Raw genomic sequence first — 10,044 nt, 5'->3', positions numbered from 1 at the left:
CCCAAGGTCCTGGCTCTGCCAGCCAGAGCCCCTTCCTGCTGGGGCTCTTGAGGGTGGGAAAGGAGAAAGATACATCGTTCCTGGGGGCCTGGGTGAAAGGTGGGAGACTGCTCTTCCACGAGGGGACCCCTGGACTGTGACTCTGCGTGGGGCCACTGGTAAAATCAGGTGGTGCCCTGAGCTGAACAGAATGTTCCAGAGCCCAGCCTAACAGGGTTTGTCTGCCTCACCATCCTTTCCCTCCCTCCCATCTTCCGTCCTCTTCCCCTCTACTCCTCCCCTCCCCTCCCTTACCCTTTCCTCCTTTCTCTCCTCTCCTCCCCTCTCCCTTCTTCTTTTCCCTCCTCTCCCCTCCCCCTCTTCTCCCATTCTCCTCCTTCCTTCTCCCCCTCTCCTCTTCTTCCTCTCTCTCCCTCTCCTCTAATCCACATACTCACTGTTGACCATTCTGTTGGGGTTTTGATATCAAATTGAGAAACCAAGACTTGCACTATCACTGAGGAAGCCAGAAAGAGCCAGGAAGCAATTGGGCCTACAGGGTGGACACAAATGGGGTTGCTAAACTCCCCATTTAACAAGGGCCAAAGGAAACGTCAAGACGCAGAGCACTGCACACGCAGATTCCTCCCGGGTGAGGCCGGCACGGGCCACGAGCACCGTGAGCGCCGGCAGGGGCTGCAGATGTCGGCTGCTACCGGAGACTTCCCTGTGATGTGGTTACCGCCCAGAGCCCTGAGAGGCTTCAGCTCAAATTAAACAGGACTGCTTCAATGTGAACCAGAGTGCAATACCCAGTGTGCATTTGTTACAGGCACATCAAAACCTAAGCCCAGGCCTGTGGTGGCAATGGAGGAGGGAGGAGCTGGGGCTCCCTTGCCCCCCACGCCCTGGAAGCGCCTCCTATGGAGGCGATGGTGAGGGAGGAGCATGTCCTCTCTTGCGCTGTTGGCTCTTGTTCACATTGCAAGCCATCTGCTGGGCTCGTGGGACTGTTGCACCAAAGGCTGGGCCCTGCTTTGAAGCGAGTGGAAAGATGGTGAGAAGGACACAGTTCTTCACTGCTGCTCAGGTCTCACCCACTCCTTGAGTGGAAGGGCTCTGTGGAAAGAAAGATCAAAAAAGAAGCCAAATCACTAGACAAAAGAGGCCCGTGCGCCGGGAGGGTGCAGAGACTTAAAGGACCTGGTAGAATCCAGGTCCTTTTGCGCTGAGCAGCTGAGAGGTGACGGCCACACCACGCTTGCTCCTTCATGGCCGAACCCCACTCTGCAGTCACCTGGGCGGCTGCGTGGAGCGTGCGTACTCCTCACTAAGGCAATGCTTCCAGATGAGAACAGAGGAGGTGTGAGTCAGGTGGGGAGCCGGTGGGAGGTACAAGCTGACAGCAGAGGGCAGTGTTGGGAGCCGGCCACTGGGCATTAGCTGGACCACGTGGATCCCAGAAGGCCTTGCCCTTCAGGGAATGAGAAGGACTATGGGCACAGACAGTGAGGCCACGGGATGGGAGCCGGGGGACAGAGAACATGCACTTGACTGTGGCAGCCAGGCCCTGTTCACACCCACACGACACGCACTCGGTGCTTACACACATACACGTGGCACTCATACACAGGACACACACACACACACACAACACACTCCCCACACCCCCTACACACACACACACATATTCACATTTACACACAGGTGCAGTGGCTTCTGGGCTGGAGGTCCAGGCCCCTGGGCTCTGGTCCTGACCCCTCCCTCCTGGCACCTCTCCAGGCTTGCAGGCTTGCCCGTTCTTTCTTGGGACAGCTGGCCAAGCCCTGCCCTTCCCCAGCCCAGGCTGTGGACACCATCAGGCCCAATGCCGGGCAAGGTACAGGGTTTCACGAAGAAGCTGATGACTGCAAGCTCCGGTAGACGGGGTGAGGAGGCACCCTGACCTTGGGCCTGCTCGGGGGCAGGGGCTGGGGTCCTGCCCTTGACCCTGGCGTGGTGGTGGAGGAAGTTGTTCAGAGAAGTGACCTCCGGGCTGAAGCAGAGGGTGGTCAGCAGTGTGGACAGTGCAGAAGGTGTCCAGCAGTGTGGACAGAGGGTATCCAGCAGTGTGAACGGTGCAGAGGGTGGCCAGCAGACACGAGAAGCTCCAGCGGTGGGCATGCAATCACGATGGAGACATTCAGGTGCTTCATCGAAGGCCCCAGCAGAAGCCAGGGCCACAAAGAAGGATGGTCAGCAGCTGAGGGCCCTGGAGGGTATCAAGTGTGGCGTACATAGGGAGGGCAGGGAAGTAAAGACAAACCAAGCTCCTGGGTGACAAGCTAGGGACCAGTGACAAGCTAGAGACAGGTGATAAACTAGGGACAGGTGACAAGCTAGGGGACAGCGACAAGCTAGGGAAAGGTGGCAGGCCAGGGGCCAGTGACAAGCTAGAGACAGGTGACAAACTAGGGTGACAAGCTAGGGACAGGCGACAAGCCAGGGGCTGGTGACAAGTTAGGAACAGGCAACAAGTTAGGGAAAGATAAGCTAGGGACAGGTGGCAAGCTAGGGGCTGGTGACAAGCTTGGAACAGGTGACAAGCCAGGGAAAGATGACAAGCTAGGGGCCGGTGACAAGCAAGGGGCTGGTGACAAGCTAGAGCTAGGCAACAAGCTAGGGACAGGTGACAAGCTAGGGACAGTGACAAGCTAGGGACAGACGACAAGCCAGGGGCAGGTGACAAGCTAGGGACAGGTGACAAGCCAGGGACCGGTGACAAGCCAGGGACTGGCGACGAGCTAGGGCCAGTGACAAGGAGTTGCTTGCATGAGGCCTCCTGGCACCTCGGGAAAGAACCGGCCCAAGGCATGCCCACAGCCCGGGGGAAGGCAGGGCTCCTTTTCTCATAGGTGAGGACACCTAAGATCCCTGCTGTCCAGGCCGGCCAAGGTTGCACAGGGGCCACCTGTGGAAGCCGGGCCATCAGCAGCGCCCTGACGGGAGAGGGGAAATGTGAGAAGGGCACCAAGAGCTGGGCTGCGTGGCTCCCAGCTAATGGACCGCATAAATTCTGTAAATGATTCCTTACCCCCCCCCCCCAAATCAAATGCATGGTCTGAAGCTTAATCGGGAATTATTGTAGCCATTGGGACACTGAAAGTCATGGCTTTGAAGGCGTGCTCCAAATAGCTCTTCCCCTGCCTCCTAGAATAGAGCAGACTGGGGGCCAGGTCAGCCAGCAGTGTAGTGAACCAGAGGCCTGCAGTAGGCAGACCTGCCCTAGAGCCAGGTGCCACCCTGCCCACCAGGCAGACCGGGGGCAAAGCAGGGCTGTCCTGCCTCAGTGTCCAGGAACGTAGCGGGGGCAATCTTGTACAAGCAGAGCTTCTCCATCATGGAGCAGCCCATGGCAGGCACAGGGCAAGGCCACACTAGAGGAGGGGGTGCTGGCCGGGGTCTCCCCGGGCGCCAGCAGGTGTAGTGTGGTACTCTGCCCAGAATCGCCCCCTGGAGCGCAGGAGGACAAATCACAGCCGCATAACCACTGCCATGGTCCCAGGTGCAAGAGAGAGAAACAGCCCTGGGTTCCGGTGTGGACAGCTGCTTCCACAGACACAGATGCCAAACAGCCTCCAACAGATCCCATCCGGTGTGAGGAGCGAGGAGGCTCCAGGTGCTGTCTAAAAATAACTGTGACTTCAAATTTCATTTTAATTTCGTGTTCCATATAGTTTAATTAAATGTGTGATAGTTAATAAATTCCCCGGGAAGTCAGGTCTCTGAGGAATATGTAAAATGAAGGAAAGAAAAGGCATTTTCTGCTGGAAAGGCCACCCTTGCAGTGACACGTCAGTCAGACAGACTCCATCTCCTTCCTGACCCCAGATTCACTACAGAAACAAAAACAAACAGGAGGGTTCAGCAAAGATGCCCAGGCACAATTATCCCCCAAACCCTCTTCAGCCCCCCTGAGTGAGCAGGAGCGCCCCAAGAGGCTGGGGCTTGCCAGGATCAGCAACCACCAAAATGCACCCTGGGCTCCCTGGAGACCCCCTGCCCACTCCCAGGCTCTGAGGGCCGTGGCTGCACCTGTACGATTTCCACCATGTTCACCAGTGTTTTTTTTTACTCTCACTTTACAGCCTTTGTCCTGACCGGCCTGCCGCTGTTGAGAGGCTCACAGGGCTAGGTATCACCCATCCATGGCCCCTCCTTTTTCTCCCCCCAAGCAGCCTTCCGCGTGAACCACTCACTTCCTGCACACCCACAGGCCCTGTCCCCATTGTTCAGGAGGAAGCCGGACTCTGAGTTTCCGTTCGCCAGCCAGGAACTGTACTCTGGATCTCCGTCCACTGAGATTGTAGGTGTGGCTCCATGTTGGTGCTCTCCATCCGCTCCTCCAGGACACCCCCCTCCCCGCCTGGGAAATTTTAGGTGTGCCAATATTTAATTCATAAAGATTTCAACACATTTCCAGAATGTCCACCCTGCTTTGTTTCAATTCCACCACAGATAGTAAATGGTGCCAGTGCCAAAATTTGCTGTGTATTGGACAAAGGATTTGTATCTGGAATGTATAAAGAAAGATTATAATAACCTAGCCATTAGAAAACATGTAATCCAATGAAAAATGGGGGTAAAAACGGCATAGATAGTTCTCCAAAGAAGATAAACAAATGGCTCATTAGTACATGGAAGACATGTGCAAATGTTCAACTGCATTAGTCATCAGGAAATACCAATTAAAAACAATAGGATAATCATTTAGTGACTAATTTGTAAAGGGTAAAATCTGACAATACTAAATATTAGCATGGTCGGGAAACAATGAAAACTTGCATAAGACCCAAGATGGTGGCTCAAATGAGAGGACGGGCAAGCACAGGGCTCTGGGTTCAAGTCACAAAAACAAGACAAAGAACAAAACAAATAACAAGAGCCATTATACATTTCCTATAACAACATGCAAACACTGTGGTTGCTGGGCAATTTCTTATAAAGTCAACATACATATGCCCTGTATATCCTAGATTAAGAGTTTATTCAATAGCAGGTCAACACATGTTTAAAGCAAAGATTTGTTTAGCTTTGGTGATCACCTTACTAAAAACAGCGCAATTGTCCATCACTATGGAAGACCCTAGCAGGTAACCTTTATTTTATTTATTTTTTGTCAGTCATGGGGTTTGAACTCTGGGCCTGAGCACTGTCTCTGAGCTCTTCAGCTCAAGGAGAATGCTCTACCACTTGAGCCACAGTGCCACTTCTGGTTTTCTGAGTGGTTTATTGGAGAGAAGAGTCTCACAGACTTTCCTGCCCCAGCTGGCTTTGAACCACAATCCTCAGATCTCAGCCTCCTGAGTAGCTAGGATTACTGGCAAGAGCCACCAGCACCTGGCTGGTACCCTTTATTTTGAAGTGCCTGTCTCAACTCTATGCTCTGTGGTCAGATGAGGCACTGTGTAAAGCACCAAGCACAGAACCCAACTCAGAACAGACACATTTCCCTGCATAGAATCAGAAGCCTCAGCTTCCCAGGTAGAAACTTCAGTGAGTAAGTGATGGGGTTTGCAAAAGCTCTATCAGCTGAAGACTCTGCCTCAAGTCCCGAGCTTGGGCACCAAAGCAACTCTGAGCTTCAGAGGAAATGAACTCGACTTCTCTGAAAGAGGTAAGAAGAAAAGAAGATTAATTCTCTTTCTCTCCAACTCAGAATAGTGTCTTTGAAACCACCATTTATTTGCAAGACCCTAATGGGCAGGCATAACGTGCACTGTCCATGTTTGCCACTTAACCAAACACATTTTTCAAAAGAGAAAGAAAAGCATTAATTTTAAGTTCTTATTTTTTAATTATAATAGAGACCATGAAGTAAACTAGTAAAGTCTTCAGTCTGTAAAAAAGGCTTAAAAGTAATTTATCTCCCTATAAACCTACATAGATGAGAAGACACTGGTCCCAAGGCCACTGGAACAACTGGGACCTCATCCCCAGGAGAAGGAAGATGGCCTCGCAACGTGGAAAAGGGAATGTTAAATATTTGCCTCATCAAAAATACGCTTAGAAACTGAGCTAAAACTTGGATTCCTATAGTCTTTGGTATAACAATGGTTCTGAGAGGTGACTGGAAATAAACGCACAGAGCAATTCCTTTCTGGACCGTGGGCACAGCCAGCCACTGTCCTTTGTCCCCTAGCTTGCATAGCCTGGGGACCTTAATAGCACTGCCCCCGTGTGTGTCCAAGACTACACCAGCCCTGAACCAACCAAGGCCTGGTGTGCCAAGGTACCAGTGGGGACTATCTCGGAGCCTGGGTTCCCTGAGCAGGACCTGAAGGCCAGGACCCTGCAGACCAGAATCACACTGACAGGGCAGGCAAATGAGCCAGATATGGCCGTCAATGAGATGTCACTGGCCCTGCCAAGTGTCAGCAAGCTGCGCTATGGTCACAGCCTGACGGATGATAGGTGCATCCAAGACTTGGTCCACCCCGCAGTGCATCATCTATTGGCTGTTTCCTGACTTGGTCATGGACACACAGGATGTGAGAGTAAAATTCCCTTCAGGCCAGATGTGGGCCTATGAGCAGCTATGGAAGCAGACTTCCCCGCCCCTGGGTCTGTGGGTGTCTGCTGGGATGATGCCAGGCACAGCTGGGGTCATGTTGTATGCAGCTCATGTATGTTGCACACCATGGCCTGTGCTATTCCTTTTGCTCTTCATTATTTCAGAGCTACCTTTCCATCCATCCATTACAATTGTTCTGGCCAAGGGGACTTTTAACGGCGCTGGGACTTTATGATTCTGGCTGCCTCAAGGCAGGACTGGCTCTGGGTGGCGAGTGGTGGAGCCGACGATGGCAAACTTCAAGCTTGCTTGCTCCTGTCTCCACCGCGCCCGAGCCATGTGGGTGCAGACTCCCATTAGAGAATCCCCAACGGGAAGAAGCAGCGATGCTGGGCAGCTGGACCGCACATCACATTTCCATAGTTGTGGACTAGGGCACGTGAGAGCTTCCGTGGCGCAGGAGAGGAACCCATGCACCCTGCACATTCATGGTGCCCCCTCCCTGCTGCTGCACCTGACTTGCATCTTGGCACAGTCAGCAGCAGCCGCCACTATGGGATCCAGAAGAACTATGTGGAACCAAGCAACAAGCCACTCAGTACCCCAGGGAACCAAGCAACACGACACTCAGTACCCCAGGGAACCAAGCAACATGACACTCAGTACCCTGGGTGCAGTCACCAAATCCCAGGCAGGAGACGGTGTACACATCATGGCTTCCTTTTCTTTTTTATTTATTTTTGTTTTTTTTTGGAGACAGGGTCTTGCTTTATCTTCCAGCCTGGCCCCAGACTAGAAATTCTGCTGCCTCGGGCACCTGAGAAGCCATGTTTCTGGGTGTGAGCCACCATGCCTGACTCCAGTGGGTTCTTCAGTAAAGAAATCATAAGGAGAGAAAAAAAGGAGAGGATGGCGGTCTTTTCCGTGACGGGGATGTGAGTTGTGTCCACCAGTGCAGCACATCCCATCCTGCACAGTGTGGGACCCACAGTGCTCCTCATTCCCACCTACTTTTTTTTTTCTTCTGTGCTGATCCTGGAGCTGGAACTCAGGGCCTGGGCACTGTCCCTGAGTTTTTTCTGCTCAAGGTTAATGCTCTACCACTTGAGCCACAGCTCCACTTCGGACTTTTTGGTGGTTAACTGGTGATAAAAATCTCACAGACTTTCCTGCCTGGGCTGGCTTTGGATCCTCAGACCTCAGCCTCTTGAGCAGCTGGGATCACAGGTCTGAGCTACCCACACCTGGCTTTAGTACTATTTGTGTCATTAACTTGTTACAGTGTATGTTTGGTACAGCTTTCCAGCAAGTGTGCTTTTAGGGACGCCCTGGTTACCTGGGTCTTTTTTATGCTGATGACATTCTGACCCTTCTGTCTCTGTGGTAAGACCAGAGGGAGCGTTCACAGGTGAGTAGCTGGGATGCAATGCCCTTCCCCGCTGACCGCTTGCATAGGCCACAGCAGATGCCTTAAAAGAGCAGGGCAGCAACTCCTCCCTGCGGAGCTCATATAAAGACATTTTAAGTTTGAGTGGGGGGAAAAATTGTAGTTCTTAGGAGATTTGCATTTTTGACATAATCTTCTCAAGACAGAAGCTTTTCCAAATGTCTGTTTGATCTCTACCATTTACTACATTATCTGGAACGAAAGGGGGAAGGGAGGGAAGGCTAGAGGGCGGGAAGAGAGAGAGAGAGAGAGAGAGAGAGAGAGAGAGAGAGAGAGAGAGAGAGAGAGAGAGAGAGAGAGAGAGAGAGGAGGGAGGCATGAAGGGAGGGGTACACAATCACCAGCTCTCTAGATCTGCCACTGAATACTCATTAGATGCAGCAATTTTTTTTTATTCCTACTCATCAGAGAGATTCAAACCAGAACAAGTGCCACATTATTTGGCAAACAAAAGATTCTCCACTCTGAGATTCAAGTGGAAGGGATGACTGGGCCTAAACAAAGCAGAAGCAGGCCCCAGGCTCCCTGTGGCCTGCCCATCGGCATGTCCTTGGCCCATTCCTCAGAAAACCTTTCTTCTTTGTCCCCGGAGCCAAGGACGGGAGCCCTACATGCTGGCCATGGGTTGCCAGGGTCTCGAAGGCAGGGATCTTGCAGATTTGAGACTGGGACAGTCTGTGGCCAGGGGACACAAGAAAACCCAATGAGCTGTTTTTTCAGAACTCTGGGAGTTTCTATAACTAGAGAGTGCACAGGTCCTTGCCTGTACTTGGTGACCAGGATGGTATCTGCCCACAGGGTCCCCCGGGGGCCGTGCACCCAGAGCTGCAGGAAATAAAAGGGCTGGTACCACTGGTCCTTGAATAGTGTCAGTTCGTTCTGGCTCAGGGAGCCCAGGCAGGGATTGAGAGACGGAGCAACAGCAGCCGTGCCTGCAGTTTCCACAGCTGCTGACCTTGTGGGGTTCTGGGTCAGAGCCTCTGCCTGGCTCATGGAAGCCAGTCTTCATCTGTGGGCTCTCGCAGCAGAGGAATATCTTTCTGGAAAGACGCTGATCCCAATCCTTGTCTTGAGAGCACACAAGCTAGGATCCACATGTGAATTGGGGGCCACATTCAATCCCTAGCACCCAGACTAGAAGATAAGCAAAGTCAGATTCAGCATGGTATTTAGTTGTTAAGTATGTCCCCCCTCTTCTGTGGTTTGTCTCTAACTGATATCATTTAACCTATGTCATTGATGTATAACAACCCAGAGAAAACTGCCCAACCCAAGTGTTCAATGAATTATAAAGTGAAAAGATCCATGTAACAACCACCCTCAGCAACGGTTCTATGGGAATAAGAAACACCTGTCTATGGAAGAATTTCCTTTCCATTCCAGTGATGTTGATTCTCTACATCTGGTTTCCACATGTCCTTGAGTTACCTAAACAGATGTGGAGCTCCACGCATTAACATCAAAGGGAAAGAACCAACTTCTGGAAATCCTTGCAAGTCAGCTTGCTTGTCAGTGGTGGAACATGTCACTTATTTAAAAATTAATATTTTAGAGCTTGGAGCTGGTGGCTCATGCCTGTAATCCTAGCTGATAGGAGGCTGAGATTGAAAGGATCACTGTCAGAGATCAGCCTGGGCAGAAAAGTCCTTGAGAGTCTATCTCAGTGGTCAAAGCCAAGTGGGGGTGGTATTTGCCTGTTATCCCTGCTGAAACAGGAGAATTGTGATCCAGGTATATGCCTAGGCAGAAAGAAAGACCCTATCTCAAAAATAACCAGGACAAAATAGGGCTGGAGGTGTGTTTCTAGGATAAGAGTGCCCACCTAACAAATGCGGGCCTTTGAGTTCAAATTCTAGTATGGAAAACAAAACAAAACCCAAAACCTTTCAAAAGTTAGCATGTTAGATACAAGACCCATATGACGGCGTGTCTTTCTTTCTCTTGAAGCTCCTTCAGTGTTAACTTTGCTAATCAGCTGTGGATGGACTCCAGTCAGCATGCAGATGTATGATGCAAATAAGCAATGCACCATCTTACTGACAAATGACAGCATCATACCATTTCA

The sequence above is a fragment of the Dipodomys merriami genome, unplaced genomic scaffold (genome assembly GCF_024711535.1).
Source record: "Dipodomys merriami isolate MVZ:Mamm:240054 unplaced genomic scaffold, mDipMer1.0.p SCAF_51, whole genome shotgun sequence".
Classification (NCBI taxonomy): Eukaryota; Metazoa; Chordata; class Mammalia; order Rodentia; family Heteromyidae; genus Dipodomys; species Dipodomys merriami.
Note: the sequence above shows the minus strand (reverse complement) of the source record.